We start from the raw sequence: 17,257 nt of genomic DNA, 5'->3' as shown, positions 1-17,257 counted from the left end.
TCTGCCCACTGGTGGTGTGCCGTGGATCTCGGGGATACCTGCTGAGGCATTGTCATCTTTCTGCCTTTGAACCACATTCAGCATTCTCTTTTTTAATTTTGCAGCAAGTGTAGTAGTGCAAGACTGTGAGGCTTGCAGAGGAACAGCAACCATCATCTTGCTCATGTATTCCTTCATTTTGCTGCTACTTGAGCTAATGTAAAGTATTAGACCTTGTAAGGGAGAAGAGTTAGTATTTTCCCAGTAGCCTACTGTGTTGGTTGTTGGCAGTTGAAAAGTAAGCAGATTTCCTAAGATCTAATTGACAGTGTAAAGAAAAGTTTTATCCATTAACATTAGTTGTATAAGTTTTTGTTGTCTGTTTAATCAAACATCATCCTCCTCATTGCAGGCTAGAGGATTAAGATAACTACAGTCCTACTTCTCACTGACACGGGTTAAAAAAAAGGCTGATCTGAAGAGGGAAGAGGGATTTAGGAGTACTCTAAACTTTTTTGCATTTGCTTATCTAGCATATCTTGCTAACTGGACTGAGATGCTCATTCTAAAGGATTTTCCCAATTGCCAGAAGGGTTCTTCAGGTCCTCACTTCGAAATGGGGCTCCCCAGAAATTTCACACTCTGGAGATGGTAAAGTAGATAGGCAATCAGTGATAGATCTTTCTAGATCACTATCCTTTCTCTTGTGTAGTTATGATTAGGTGTGTTATCTTGCTTATTTTTGCATGTTGCTAAAGCTGAGTGCACAGCAAGTTTATTGTTTTATTGAATGTATCATTTTACTTTTGTGTTGCCTTAATACCCATAGTAAAGTAAGACCATTCTTTCCATTGGTGTATGTGTCCTTTAAATTGCCCCTGTCAATTGGCAAAACAATGTGAGAGGATATTTTGTGGCCAAGACTATTGTCTTGCATGCATGTATGCCACAGTAGATGATCACAAAGTGCAATTTTTTATATAATTTAAGTGCAGAGCTGTTTTCCTCCAGCTCCCATGCAGCAGTTTGGACTGTGCTCTGTATGTACAGGTGGGCCCTGTTCTATACCATGAGTGTGTGCAGTAAGCCTTGTTTTCAGGTGAACTCAGCTGGATTGTTTTGGTTGAATGGAGCTGAGTGAAGCTACCTGTGTCAGGGATTAAATTGCCTTAGTGATTAGTGCTCTTAGTGATTGTCTGCACAGATAAAATGTATGTGTATCACAGAGATAAGACAAAGATTAAGATAAGATTAGACAAAGCATCAGCACAACATTTTTGGATGGTTTAACTTTTGTGACAGGTCAGAACTCTGGAAGAAATATTTGAGACTTGTGAATATAATATGCAATCACACAATTAGTCATCTAAATACTGTTTAATTTGTGACTTGGTTAGGTTGTAAACTTTATATCATATTAATCGTGCTTCAGCACTGATAGTCTGTCTCTAATCACACCAACTTACTGAATATGCAGCTACTGCAATCTATTTGGCTTCTGCTCAGAACCACAACAATCAAGCATGGTTTGTCTGGAGCATGTAACATAAATGCTTGTGCAAAACTCTCAGTTGTACACCTGAGCAAACAGGAACATAACGTAAATGCCTTTTCCCCTGGGCTGAGACATTTCTTCTGCTTTTACCATCTTTTTATCATGAGTTACTGCTGTTTCTTCCTGAAGGATTAATTCTCCTCTTGGCAAATGTGATGGCTTTTACCTTGAGACTTGATGGAATTTGAGTGACTTCTGTGCATTGTACTGATATTGTTTATAATTTAAACCAGAATGTTGTTTTCTTCTTCCACTTTGGTGCCACAATAAATTAGCAAAATTCATTGTATGAGCACACCACACAGAAAGGTGCACTTGATTTAAACAAAACTGATTTCCTTTTCTTGTAGATGCCAGGATTACTTGTGGTGGCATGGAGAACAAAGCTATCACATCCTCCTCTCTATCCCTGGGTCTTGATTAGTGCCAGTGGTGATCAAAGAAGGCTTTTTGTTTTGGCAGCAGTTATTGTTTTGCATTTTTGGTATTTTTCTATACATGGTGTGGCTTGATGTGCTCCAGGCAGCACTGCCAATTCTTTGTTTCTGCCAGTCATTCTTGGCTTTTATTACTGTTCTTGTTCTCTTGAATTACTGCATGTGCACTGCTCACTTAGCCATTTCTTCAGTGTAGTGATTCTTTTACAGAGCAGATTTTACCTGCTACCTTTTAATACTGCAAGAGATGGATAGAGTCATTACAAAAGAAGCTGTCATTGGGTCTGTTTTTCTTTTAATCTCTCTCCTCCCCCTCATATTTTATACTCAGATATGTCAGTTTTGTCTCTGAGTGAAGCTATTCTCTCCACAAGCCTGTCATAAAATTACAGGATAAACCAGGGATATGTCTGCATATGGTTTATCAAGTCGAGACAGAAAAACTTCTCAGAGAACTAAACTGAGTGCTTTGGACACTTTTGGCAAGCTGTATTTTGACATACACCTTGCTGGCATCCAGTAATGTGAGTGGCTCTGCAAAAGACATGCAGGGCTGCAGTCTCTTTCGGTTCTGAAACTGCCTAGGAAAACCCTCTGTTAATCCTAATCTTCCAGAAGACCTCCTGAGAATTAGACTGACTCCTGTAGCCCACCACTACCAGGAAGATTCCTGAAGCAGCTCTGCTCTTGCTAGTGAGAGAACTCTATTTGGCCAAACTTTTTTCATCACATAATGCCAATTTCTTATTTTCAGGTCTTCCCAAGTAGAGCTTTAATGGTATTGAACTAGACTCATATATCATCTCCGTGTTCTGTTCTGGTGTTTCCAATCTTTTTTTTGTCTTTGTTGGCAACTTATTCAGAAAATTTCTATTTATTTATTTTTTAAAACTCCTTTATAAAAACTCCTTCATAAAAGGGCAGGGGGTGGGTGGGGGTGGGTGGGGGTGGGGTTTTGTCTTTTCCTGCCAAAGAATCAAATCCATGGGCTACAGGTCCTGCACAAGGACTTTTTGAGGGTCTTGTTTTGTGGTCAGCAGAGAGGTCATTATCACTGCCACCACTTCTTCCTGTTCTGCCAGCTCAAGTTGTGCCCAGAAACCTTCATAGTAACAGTGTTCAATACTCTGATATCAGCAGAATGATCTGCAGAGATGGAAGAAGATGATGAGGCACTTTACTCTTAATTAGAATGCATTACTGTTGTGTAGCTTATTGCCTACCACAGGAGATTTATTCCTTTGGCACTGATAGTTACACTAAGCTCATTTACCCAACAGGTACATATCTTTGATTTAGGGAAATCTCCACTTTGGGACAAGGTGGCAGGAGGTACCCTCAAAGAATACTTATGCTGTCCTGCATGGATTTGTCATCTGTGAATTTTTTTTTAAGAAATTAACAGATAATTACTAGTCAAATTAACACATAATTAACAGTTATTGCAATCTGACAGGTCTGAAGTCTGCTACTGAGTTGATAAATGTAAAACTGTCCTTTTCTTGCTACTCTAAATTTACCTATATGTTCAGAAACTTCCTCTGCATTCCAAATAACTCAACAGACCAGAAAGTGCTACCATGTTTTTCATCTTTATATATGATGGTAGAAACTGATTTTACTCTATTAGGTCTATTAGGCTTAATTATAGGAGTTGAAATTCTGATTTACAACCGGCTCAGTTTTTCCTGCTGCTAGAGGTTGTGTGTGACAGAGAAATAAGGCAGATGGTCAGATATGGTAACAACTGTCTGATCTTAACCTAGTGCTTGCTTGTCTCTCTGAGAGTCATCACTCTTCAAGCTTCAAGTTCTGTTGTAAGGATGGAGAACCAGGTTGACTTATCAGCCTGAGCCTGTTTAACCACATAATTCTTGTAGAGCTGCTTTAATAAGACCCTTTATATTGACCTTATCTGGTAACTGGAGGATATTAGGCTTCCCTTCCTCCATCTGTCACTCATTAAGTCCAGTAAGACTCGGTGCCTCCCAGTCAGCACCAGACTCCCTGCTGCTGGCTGGTTACCTGAATGTCTCAAATATGAAATATGCAGGTGTACATTCTCCCAGCACACTGTTTCCTCAGCATCACCTAAGTTAAATGTCTGTGTCACTTCTTTCCAAGATAAAGGTATTAGCTGTGATTGAAAATCTGAGACATCATGTAATGAAATTCTGAGTAGGAAGGAAATGCTGTACTGTGTCCAGTGGCAGGGGGCTTAGAAAGAATAACATTTGTAGGTGGCATTTCATGGCATTGTGTTAAAAAGGGGCAATGAAGAGCATGCAAATGCAGCACAGGGGAGTTCAGTGCAAACCTGTGTAATGCCACACTGCTGTGCTTAATTTACAAAAATTAACCTCCTCAGAAAGGTTTAATTGATGCATTTCCTTAATAGACAATGCAGATCTTAATCCATTCTGAATTAACATTGGAATGGAAAAACAACTAAGCAGCCAGGTTATTAAACTATCATTCTCAAAAAACAAGGTTTTAAAAGCAATTTTGACTGGGAAAAAACCCAACAAACCAGCCTTGTGGCTTTTTAAAAACTAATCTCTTCAAATGTTATGGCAATACTTTCAAGTCCAGCAAGATTCATTTGACTAATATCTAACCAAATTTGAATACTTAAATGTGTGGATTTTTTTTTAGAAATCAATAACTGCTACTAGCCAGAAAATACTTCTGTGTGAATCACAAAACACTAATAAAGACACAGAGGAAGAGACCACCATTTAGCATTCCATTATGCATTTTCTAATGTGGATTTTACATAATGTTCTGTTACTGCCTTAGCTGGGCTGACAGAACTAGAAGGTTTCAAAGGTAGTTCCTCTAGTACCAACAAATGTTAAAGGAGCGAGCCAATGATAGAGCTGGGAAATCTGCTGCCTTGGATTTCATTTGCTATTCTTACATGGCATTGCCATCTAAATTTAAATTAATTTTGGAAGGATAATCCTCTAGTTTTGGTTTAAAAAAAATTTGAAGCACAACATTGCTGTGGGGGTGGAAATGCGCAAATGTAATTTTCAAGATTTTCAAGTTTCATTTCTTGAAATTCTTAAAAAATTCTTGCATCCTAACCTAGTATTCCAACCAACCCATTTATCTGAAAGGGGCAGTTCTATTTGTGTGTCAGGCCCCACATGCACTGACAGTCTCTGTGATCACTCTCCTTCAGGGATTTACAGCTGCAGGCTGCTCTTGCCTTGTGCTGGCAGAGCTGTGGGTGTTTGTGTTGCTGTTGTGGTTGCTCACTGTGCCTCCCCAACCCCCACACACAGTCCTAAGGCTGACCATCCATTCACTGCAGTAACAAGTACTGGAATATTCCAACTTCCTTTTCATCAGCCCCACAGCTTCCACACACTGTGGCTGTTCCAGCTGCTCCTGGCATGATTCCTAGGGAATGCTGGCCCAAAGGCCAGGGCTTCTGGAAACCCTTGGCTACCCACAAGCATGTGGGGAGATGTGGACCATAATCCAGATGCTGGTACACACTTAGGAACACGTGGAGAAAGCTGGGACTTTATTAATTATTATTTATTAGCCACCTAGACTGCATCACACAGATGACCTTGCAGTGACACACAAGTAAAACTACAGGTGATAAGTAATTTACTTCTGTCTGATCACACCTTTGCTTCCCTATACTGGAATATCTTTTCCACAGGAAACAACTGTAGCAAACAGTAAGGTCATTGTCTGTGCCAGAACTCTGGTTGGGAATCCAATTTGTGGTTTCCAGAACATGTGTGTGCACATGCAGAGACATTTTTCCTCTTTCCCATAACCATGTTTCTGCCTGGTTTCTTAACTATTAGGCTGAAGCAAAATATACATTTTCTTAAAAAGCATTTTCAAGTCTGTTTTGTTTTAACAGGCATACAAATTCTAATTTACAGAAGTGACCACACCACATGTAACAATCTAGTATTGTTTTCTTTCTGCTTGCGTTTATATTTGGAAAAAAAAAAAAAAAAGCCATATATAATTTCACCTGAAGAACAGAGAAGTGCTATATTTCTCCTGCAGACATTTTGTGCCCTTCATTTTGCTAACTGACACAAACCAAAACCATTTAATTACTGACAAAACTTGCAATTACGTAACATTGAAAGCATCATTCTGAGTTGTAGCTTTATTTCAGAAGATGAGAAAGAAACAATGCAATTCCTAATATTCTTATCCCAAAATACACTGGGCTGGTTCCTCCTGAGGATTCCTGGTAAGTTATGATGTCCCTGTGCTATGCCAAAAAGCTTTCTGCTTCACCACAACCACCTTTTGAGTTTTCTGCAGAGGTAGTATATACTGCATTCTTCTCACAGTAAAGGAAGATGGTGAGAACCTCTGCTCCTGTAACAATAATTGTAACAATAATCCATGTAGAAATGAGTGTGGGAAGAGTAAAGCAGATGCATGTAAAGGTGCAACACATGCAAGTGAAACTCCAGTTGTCATTGAGGGTAATAATGTCTGTCCCAGCCATCTGAACAAAGCTGATGTGCCAGAGGTCACTATTATGTCTAAAAATGGGTTGGCTATCTTGTGGGCTGCCTAAAGGTGCCTCAAAGTGACATGCTGCAGGGGCTTCAGGTTCTGCTGCTCCACCTCTGCACATCCTGGTGAGGAGAATGGTTTGCTCCCAGGGCACAACTGGCTCCTGACCAGGGGTTTTCCTGAGAATTTGTCCATGGTTACAATTTTTAACCCAGTCCTTTCCTTCCTTCTTTGCTCACTGACACCTGAATGGAGATTAGCATTTTAAGTCAGTTCTTGGGTACTCCTTGGCTGTCTTTTGTCCTGTGGGGATACTCCATGCCTCCATTCTTCCTGACTTACTCGAACTCCCTAAGTCTGTGTACATAAAATTCCCTATACAGGGCAACACCAAGGCATCTTGCCTTTCCCTAGTGATGCTGTGAATTCCCTGTCAATTGAAAGCCCCAAATCAGAATTATCCTATCTTCAAAGAGGCCCCCTGCCAAAAGGAAGATACTGAGGAATTACTACTGGTTGAAGATTTCTGTAAATCAGATCAGCCTGCTCTGATTTCAGAATGTTTATTTAATGGATTAACCTTATTTTAAATGCACTGATAGCTTGAGAGTGACAATTCTTTCCATATAGTAACATCTGCACATTGATTTGCCATTAGTCTGCGTAATGTTTGCCAGCAACACAGCAGGGAAGTTCAAGCCTTTGTGGTGATGAATTTTTACTGAAAAAGCCAAGGCACACGTCCCAGTGCTCTAGGGTGCTCTAACTGGAAAGCCATTACAGAGCTCTGCTGTTTTCTTCAGTGCAGAGGCTGAATTTGTTCATAACAGTGCTGGCTGGCATTAACAGACCTGCATAGAGCAGTGAAATAATGGTGCTTCCCATGCAGTGAATGCTTATTGCTATCACAGACATGCTGACGTGTGGTACAACCCCTTGTACTTTTCTACCATGCCCATACACCACCTTCACCAGTCCCCTCTGTAAGTAATTTTCATTTTTAAACTAAACCTCAGATTCTCCTTCATGTTATGAGTTGATTTTGCAGATGTGGAAATTGAGCAAAGCCCGACCAGACAGCTTCTTGCAATTGTACAGTAAGTCTGGAACAGAAATAGAAGATGATTGCAGTTTGCTGAGTTGTCACTATGCTGCGATCCTTGTGTTCCCGTGTCTTAACCACGTTCTTTGGGAAGCTGACTGTGTCTCAAAGTTAAACAGACCAGTAGTTTTCCACTGCCTGTTGGCTGGTCATGCTGCTTTCCTTACTGTTGTTCAGTTCTTGAGTCTATCTCTGCAGCTTCTGGGGAAAGGAGCTATAAAATCAGACAGCCTCCAGCTGAGCCTCCAGCCCCAGTCCTGACTTGAGGAGTCCTCACCTGAGGCTGGGACTTTTGCTCCTTCTACAAAGCAGGAGCACCAGCCACACCAGTGCCTGAACTGTGCTGGGGTCCTCTCAGCTGCCCACAAACTGGTGTCTTTGGCAGTTTAACAACCATCTGGTTGACAGAATTAATCTTGTACCCTAGGGGGGACTGACAGCAGGTCTGTGAGCCAAATGACTGAGTCAGCAGAAGAAATTGATAAGATTTGTGTATACATGTGAAAGGAAGAACACAAGGTAATTGGCACAGGAACCGATAAAACAGAAACAATTAAAAGGGTATCTGCAGTTTTGCAGTTAAAGAAACAGAATGAATATGTGCCTTTATACTTTTTGTCAATGCCTGCCAAATATATTGATGTTAATTGTTAATGAACACGATGAGCTGTTTTAATTAACCAATAATTTAAGCACGCACTTTGTTTAGAAATATGTTCTGTACATGCTTTGTTTAGAAATGTAGAAAAAGGGAACACACAGGAAATAGATGAGAAACTTTTGATATGCTGCTGGGTGTGTTTTGTCTGTCTCTGCAGTGACACGTGGTGACCTTTGATGTGATGGGCCACAGGGCAGAGAATAGCAGAGAGAGAGCACAGCAAAGCTGAGAACAGCAGGGGAAGCTGCTGGTCCAGACACAACTTTGACACCTGGAACGAAGGTGAGCCTTGGGACATAATGGGAAATAATTTATCAAGCAAACAGCAGAGTGTTTTACCTACATGGAAAACTCTGTTGAAAAGGCATTAAGACTATGGACTATGCCCTTCAAAGTATGTTGTTGTGGGTGAAGTCACAAGATTTTGAAACAGATGCAAGTATTGCTTTTACTGTCAGTGCTTGGAAATAAGTTGGGGAAAGACTGTGGGATGTGATGTCAAGAGGGGATAAAGAAGCTGCAGATTTATCTCCTACCTGGAGTGTGCTCTATGAGACTTTGAAAGAATGGAAAAGAGAGCAGGATAAGAGAGAGCAGGAGGTGGAAAGAGAATCAGAGAGAAAAATTGAAGTTAATGGGGAACAGCAGAAAAGGGAGGTTCAGCTTGAGAATATGCCCTTCCCTTAAGCAGAGCCAGCTGGAGTTGCTTCTGTGGAGGTTTATCTGCTGTTATGGGAAACAAACAACAAGCTGGTAACACCTCTTGATATCTGTCCCCAAAAGACTACGTTAAGCCTGTGTATCCTTCCCCTGCAAAGCAGATAGCTGAATTAAGTGCCAAATCGCAATATGCTACTCCTGCACAGCAGTTGGCTGAAATGACCTTAAAACAGAAGCAAGTCCATAAACAAGCTGAGCTGCCTGCTTTTTTGCTTCCCTCCAAACTGCACAAACAAATGAAACCATAAACGCTGTATCCCCCATCGCCTACCACTGATAGTGAGGATGAAATGCCAGTAACCAGAAATCTGAACTGATCCATGGAGCCGTTTGCTGCAAACCTCATAACAGATCCAAGCTTGCTGCTCCTTGGACTTTATCCCCTGGCCAAGTAACTGTAACTGCTCGACAACCTTTAAAATTTTGGGAACATGTTAAAAAGAAAGCAGCTGAAGAGGAGGACTGGGATTTATTAGAAAAAATAGGTCCACCAAAAACTTTGGACACGAAGAGTATTGATATGAATGTTGTTTGTGATAATCCTACAGCTTTTCCTGTTTTTAAAGTAGTTCTTAATTCAGGAAAAAATTATAGCCAACAAGTTTTTGCATAAAGAGTCATGCAAGACTTCCAAGCAAAAGTGGCTAAATTTGGTGTTAATTCTCCAGAAGTAATGCAATTAATTAGTCTTGTTAATGCTGAGGTGTTTGTACCTTATGATATTATGCAACTTGCTAAAATTTTGTTCCAACCAATACTGTGGAGGATGAGTTCCTCCAAAAATGGGACATACGAGCAATCCAGTTTATCTGAAAGAATAAGCCTGTAACCATTTCAAGGGCAGCAGAAGTCCCATACAAGGAAGAACAAAAGATGCAGAAGTCATGTACAGAGGAGAACAAAAGATGGTAAAACAACTCCAGGATGTGAGAACTGGATGAGAACCAGAAAAAGGACTGTGTAATCTGTCACATATGCAAGAACAATCAGCCAACAGGGGCTAAAGGGCTAACACATGGTTTTAAGGTACAACCAATTGTGAAGTATTCGTAACACGTGATAAAGGGCAAAAACTGTGTAAAACAGACAGTGGTTTTGCAATAAACAGCTCACTTTGATCACATTGATCATGGAATGATGTCCCATTCTTGATCTTCCACACAGCACAATACGGTGTATTTCAAAATACCTGCAGACAATTAGCCAAACGAACGGCTTTAAATAATGTGCAACTACATCAGCAAGACCCTTGTTGATGCCTTACTGGGCACTGGACCTTTTTCTAACCCTTTTTCTAATGGATTTACAGGCAAAAGTGGGACCCTCTAATTTTGGCACAGTGTCACAGTGCACTAGTCTTCTCACCCCAGCCAGCCCTGGCACCATGGCAAGCAAGGCACCTTCCAGTGGTCAGACCACCTTTTGAACCCTGTGGTCTTGGTTTGTCTTCAGGCTGGAGGCAATGATGGTGAGAGAAAGAAAGAGGGGCACTGCTGAGGTCAACCAAACCGGGTTTATTTTCCCACAGGGGAAGCAATTAGAGCCCAGGGCGGCAGCCTCAGCAACGCCAAGGAGCACCCTTGTGCAGCAACCTTTATTCGGGGGTGTGACAGGGGGATGGGTTCAGCAAGGATCCAATCAGTAGCAATAGGGGAGTGGCTTGGAACACAACTGACAGATACAGTAACCAATCAGGATGATGTGGGAGGGGGAAGCTGGGATCCTGACCAATCACTCGACACTCTCCCTGGAACTTTCCAGACACAGGGAGAGGCCCTGGAGTGATGGACAGGACCCGGGAGTTATATAACATAAGATTGACATATAACTGTAACTAGGGAGAAACCAAAGGGAAATAACAGGAGGGACACATGGAGCAAACCAACTTGCAGAGAAGTGTAACAGGATTACATATGACAAACAGAAACACCACCACAGCACAGGCTCAACAATTAGGCATGAGTGCTTTAATTAAAACAATGGAAATGGCAGCCCCAAAAGTGAGATACGTTGCTCTATAAGGAACAAGGGAACCTTTGTTTGCAATTAGTGGAAAAGGTTGCTGCAGCTATCGAGAAACAAGTAGATGATGAGAGTTTGCGACAAATTCTATGCAAAGAATTGGCTAGAGATAATGCAAATGAGGATTGCTGAAAAATTATTGAGGCTTTGCCTGAGGATCCCTCGTTAGCTGATATTGTAGCTGCTTGCTCAAAAGTTGGAATGGTGGAGCAGAAAATGGCTGCTCTGGCAGTGGTCCTAAAGCCTCCACAAAAATGTTTCAATTGTGGACAGCAAGGGCATTTAAAGGCACAATACCCACAAAACGAGGAGCAAAAGGTGAAAACTAAAACTAATCCAGGCAATAAGGTTAATTGCAGTCATTGTGGTAAATCTGGACATTATGCTAAACAATGTAAATCAAAATATCATGCAAATGGACAGCAACTGCAGGGAAATGGGAAGAAGAACACGAAGGGGCATCTGGGGACACAAATACCCCAACAATAAACACAAGCCCTCCCAGCACTGCAGGGCTATCCATTTGTGAATAGTATTCAGTGGGCCACAAGTGGCTTTGCAGGATTGATATACACACTACCAACACAATAACTATTTTGACAAGACAAATATGTAAAATGCCTCTCGATGCCTATGGTCCCACAGGAAGGGGTTTGAGTGCTCCTTTAGTAGGGAGATCTAGTAGTACAATTTGAAGGTATTCATGTACATTTAGGCATTATTGACACGGATTATTCAGGACAAATTCATGCTATAGTGTCTGTCAGTGAACCCCTTATTCAAAAAAGAACTTGTATTGCTCAGCTTGTTCCCTTTGTGAGTTGTGTTCCAAATGCAGTGAACTGGAGTCGTGGTACAGGAGGTTTTGAATCCACAGGGGCACCCCAAGGATTTTGGACTCAAAAAGTAACAGATCAATGGCTGGAAAAAGAATTCATCATTACAGCGATGGAACATCATCCAGAGACCGTATCAACAACAGGTTTGATTGACACATAGCAGATGTAACTATAATTTCACAGCTTTTTTGGCCTCAATCATGGCCCCTCACTCAAGCAGGTTTTGGAATCATTGGGTTGGGTGGTTTAATTACAGGTGGTTTGTCTGCCACTGAGATTGATGTAAAAAATTCTGATGGCCAACAGGCTAATATCAGGCCTTAGGCTGATAATGTCTCACATAATTTATGAGATATTTACAAGGTTGTTTATCCCAATGGGGTGATTAAAATCACTACGGATTTTTAACAGGGGCCACTGTGATCCAGGGCCTTAAACACCCAGTTTAGCCCTGACATGGTTAACAGATAAACCTGTCTGGATAGACCAGTGGCCCTTCATACTGAAAAGCTGCCCTGCAAGAACTAGTTGCAGAACAGCTACAAGCTGGACATACTGAAAAATCATTCAGCCCATGCAATACCCCCATTTTTGTGGTAAAAAAGAAATCAGGAAAATGGAGACTTTTGCATTATTTACAGCAAATAAATGCTGTAATGGCAACAATGGAAGTTTTACAACCCAGCTTTCCAACTCCCACAATGATCCCACAGGGATGGGAAATAATTGTCATTGATTTAAAAGACTGGATTTTTTACTATTCCATTGGCTGAACAAGACAAGGAAAAAATTGGTTTTAATGTGCCTTCTTTAAATCATGCTGAACTTAACAAAAGATATCAATGAAGAGTGCTACCTCAAAGAATGAGAAATTCTCCAACTACTTGTCAATGGTTTGTGGCATGAGCCTTATCAAAGGTGCAAGAGCAATATTTAGTAGTTGTTATTGTCATCATTACATAGATAATACCTTGCTGGCGTTTGAGAAAAAACAATTATCAGCCCTTGAACAATGTGCTGTAACCAATTTGAAAGCTTTTGATTTGGTTATTACCCCAGAGAAAGTGGAGAAACAGATGCCTTGGAAATATTTGGGATTGCTAGTGACCAATGCTCAGATTGTGCCTCAACCTGTGAAATTAGATATTGAAGTAAAACTGTTACTGATGTACAGAAATTGGTTGGTTCTATGGGCTGGCTTAGATCATACTTAGGGATAGCTAATCATCAAATGCAACCTTTGTTTGAATTGTTATCAGGAATCACTTCCTCTACTGATGAGAGACAATTGACTACTGCAGCAAAAAAAGACAACAGAGGAAGTTGAATTAGCCTTAACACACAAATTTGTTAACAGGATAGATACCTCTGTTTGTGTGCAATTGTTTATTTTGAAGGATCATGAAATACCGTGTGAAATATTATGTCAATGGAATGATGACTGGAAAGACAAACTGCACATTCTGGAATGGATACTTTTATCTTTCAGATCTTGGAAAAGCTCCAGGACTTTATGAACTTTTTGCAGATATAATCATCAAAGGTTGCAGATGTTGTCATGAAATTTTAGGGTGTGATCCTATGACTATTGTGACACCTGCACAACAATGGTATTTTGAATGGTGTTTTCAAAATAATCACAAATTACAATTTGCTTCATCTTATTTTACAGGGCAGATAACATATTATTTGCCTTCTCATCCTGTTTTGACTTTGACCAAAGATATTCCTTTGGAAGGGAAACAAATTTGTTCCCGTGTTCCAGTGGAGGGTGAAACAGTTTTTACAGATGGATCAGGGAAAACTGGAAAAGCAGCTGTGGCCTGGAAAAAGGACAATCATTGAGAATTGGAAGTGATGATTCAACAATGATCTCCTCAACTCATCGAACTTTTTGCTGTACTTTTGGCATTCACTTTATTTCCTAATTCTAAAGTAAATATAATTACTGGTTCTGTTTATGTTGCTAATTTAGTTAAACATTTAGATCAAGCTGTGTTACATAATATATGGGGGAAACCATTATTTGCTGTGTTGTTGAAATTATGGATTGTTATTTGTACTGGAAAACATCTTTATTTTATCATGCATATTCAGTCACACATTGTTACCTGGATTTTTTGTGGAAGGTAATTCCTATGTAGATTCCCTTGTAGCTGCTACGGCAGCCAAAGCTGTACCCAAGGTGTTACAAAAAGCTGTTTTGGCTCATCAATTTTTTCACCAAGGTGGTCAGGCACTACAGCAACGATTTAAGTTATCACACAGTGAAGCAAAATGAATTCTTTCTTCTTGTTCTGATTATCACAGAACTGATTAACCACTTTGAATAGACCTGGTTGTTGGCTGGCTAAACAAAGCAATGACACATCTGTAGCTTTAAGTGGGTTATTACTGGATGTAGATAGTTTGAAACAGGCTACTTTGCAGAATAGATCAGCTATTTTTATTTTGTTGTTTTTGTTGTTTTTGTTGTTTTTTTGTTGTTACTGGCTCATGGATGTCAGGATTTTGAAGGTATGTGTTGTATGAGTTTATCAGATCACAGTGAATCAATTTACAAGAGCATTTCAAAGCTAAAAGAGAAAGTTAATCAATTACAGGTGGATGAAAGATAAGGATGGTTGGATGGTCTTTTTAAAGGATGGGGCATCACTGGGTGGCTTAAACCTTGTTAAAAACTGGGTTGTTAATTTTATTGGTGGTTCTAATTATTGCTCTGTGTGTCTCCTGTCTGCTGAGATGTTTACAAGGGACCCTGCAAAAATCCTTGACAGCTGTGTTTGTGGCTTAAATACAAAAAAAAAAGGGGAACACTAGAGGGGGCTGACAGCAGGTCTGTGAGCCAAATGACTGAGTCAGCAGAAGAAATTGGTAAGATTTGTGTATACATGTGAAAGGAAGAAGACAAGGTTGTCAGCATGGGAACCAATAAAACAGAAACAATTAAAAGGGTATTTGTAGTTTTGCAGTTAAAGAAACAGAAATGAATATGTGGCTTTAGACTTAATGCCTGCCAAATATATTGATGTTAATTGTTTTGTATCAATGAACACGACGAGCTGTTTTAATTAATCAATAATGTAAGTACAGGCTTTGTTTAGAAATATGTTCTGTACATGCTTTGTTTAGAAATGTATGAAAAGAGAACACACAGTAAATAGATGAGAAGTTTTGATTCATTGCTGGGTGTGTCATGTCAATCTATGCAGCCACATGCAAGAGGGGTAAATACCCTGTGCCTAGGTGAGTATTACCATAAAAACAAAGTACATACCTGGTTTTTATTCATTGTGCCACTGTGGTAACTGGCCTCTTCAGTCTCTAATATAACACCAATATATATAATGCTGATTCATCATATGATCCACTTCCTGAAGCATCAGCTCCGTTTGTTTACCTGGATGGGGAAAGAGGAAGGGGTTTTACATCCTGCAATCCATACCCGTTTCCCTGGTAAGTGTTGCTACACTATCTACACAATATGTACCCCCTGTTCAGGATAATAGCTTTTAGTTGCACTGAATTCCTAAATTAAGAGCAGTTAAGACTAAAAACAGGATTTTAAATAGTTAAATAACAGAGCGTGGACACACATACATGCAGAAGGAGACAAAGCAGTCAAGTTGAGGGAGTCCTTCCATAGAGTTTTTACTTTCTATTTGTCACAGCTTTGCAGCAGTAATTTCTGTCTGTGTGGAAAATTCATGTCACTCCAGGTTAGTGTCCACAAAGGAGACAGAGGAGTCCTGTCAAAGTACAGAGTTCCCCATCCCACAACACGATTCCTTAATATGCAGCCCTCCTGTACAACACACATGATCACTAAAATTACCTTTAAGTCTCCCAGGGCACGGAAGGTAACATTCATAACTCTATTTTTTGTTCTTCTTCACAAAGTTCAGGAGTTTAGCTCGAGGTTGGCTGAGCATCAATTAGTAAACTCTCTAAAATTAATGGCTTCTCTCGTCATCTCCTTATCTACACATCTCTACCCTTATCTCCAAGCAGCGTGTCTGTAAAGGCACATCCATCTGATGCGATGCCGCCTGTTATATCTGAATTTGTCTCTGCAGCTCCATCCTCACGGGGGGAGCTGAGAAACCCTGGGCTCCTGCTGGAACCGCGCATGGCTCTTGTTATTTCGGAAACACCCAGGAAAGCAGGGCCTTACAGCCGCCCGTGGGACACACACACGGCTTTTCCAGGCAGGAATGGGCTTGGTTAGGAAAGCAGGGCCTTACAGCCGCCCGTGGGACACACACACGGCTTTTCCAGGCAGGAATGGGCTTGGTTAGGAAAGCAGGGCCTTACAGCCGCCCGTGGGACACACACACGGCTTTTCCAGGCAGGAATGGGCTTGGTTAGGAAAGCAGGGCCTTACAGCCGCCCGTGGGGGACACACACGGCTTTTCCAGGCAGGAATGGGCTTGGTTAGGAAAGCAGGGCCTTACAGCTGCCCGTGGGGGACACACACGGCTTTTCCAGGCAGGAATGGGCTTGGTTAGGAAAGCAGGGCCTTACAGCCGCCCGTGGGGGACACACACGGCTTTTCCAGGCAGGAATGGGCTTGGTTAGGAAAGCAGGGCCTTACAGCTGCCCGTGGGGGACACACACGGCTTTTCCGGGCAGGAATGGGCTTGGTTAGGAAAGCAGGGCCTTACAGCCGCCCGTGGGACACACACACGGCTTTTCCAGGCAGGAATGGGCTTGGTTAGGAAAGCAGGGCCTTACAGCCGCCCGTGGGACACACACACGGCTTTTCCAGGCAGGAATGGGCTTGGTTAGGAAAGCAGGGCCTTACAGCCGCCCGTGGGACACACACACGGCTTTTCCAGGCAGGAATGGGCTTGGTTAGGAAAGCAGGGCCTTACAGCCGCCCGTGGGACACACACACGGCTTTTCCAGGCAGGAATGGGCTTGTGGAATCGAGCAAAGCCGCTCACACCGCGCTACAGCCTTAAACTTCAATGCGATGCGTAAAACGCGCTGTTCACCGAATTCACCAGACTGCGGCCAGGCAAAACCAGGTGTTTTAGGGGGTGTATGAGCAGGAAAAGGAGCTCGGCAGCGTCCTTTTGAGCGGGACGGCGGACAGCCCTGCTCGGAGCCACCTCGGGGGAGAGAAGGAGCGGGAGAACGGGCAGAGAGGAGCGGGGAGAGGGGCACTGACACTCACTGCCGGGCTCACAGCTGGGTTCACACCAGGCTCACTGCCGGGCTCACAGCTGGGTTCACACCAGGCTCACTGCCCGGCTCACAGCTGGGTTCACACCAGGCTCACTGCCGGGCTCCGAGCAGGGCTGACGACAGCGGAAGCCGAGCGGCGGGGCCGGGCCGGGCCGGGCTGGCAGCCGGGCAGAGGCGGTGCCGCCCCGCCCGCGGCTCCCCGCTCTGCCCTGCCCATCCCGGGACATCCCGGGATATCCCAGC

The 17,257-nt window shown here is 42.1% G+C and overlaps 1 long non-coding RNA gene across 2 annotated transcripts; it reads right to left on the bottom strand.

Moving 5' to 3' along the window:
- Positions 1-11,549: 11,549 nt before the first annotated feature.
- LOC310923019 lies at positions 11,550-17,132 on the bottom strand. Of its 2 annotated transcripts, none has more exons than XR_014592532.1 (4): positions 17,109-17,132; positions 15,102-15,224; positions 13,518-13,647; positions 11,550-11,906 (listed from the first exon to the last, which is right to left on the bottom strand). It is a non-coding gene; the product is annotated as an uncharacterized lncRNA (long non-coding RNA). The 2 variants fall into 2 exon arrangements; XR_014592533.1 differs by lacking the exon at positions 17,109-17,132 and adding an exon at positions 15,660-15,732.
- Positions 17,133-17,257: the final 125 nt, after the last annotated feature.

This window comes from Zosterops lateralis (assembly GCF_965231275.1).
Source record: "Zosterops lateralis genome assembly, chromosome: Z".
Classification (NCBI taxonomy): Eukaryota; Metazoa; Chordata; class Aves; order Passeriformes; family Zosteropidae; genus Zosterops; species Zosterops lateralis.
Note: the sequence above shows the minus strand (reverse complement) of the source record. Positions and strands in the feature narration are given on the sequence as shown.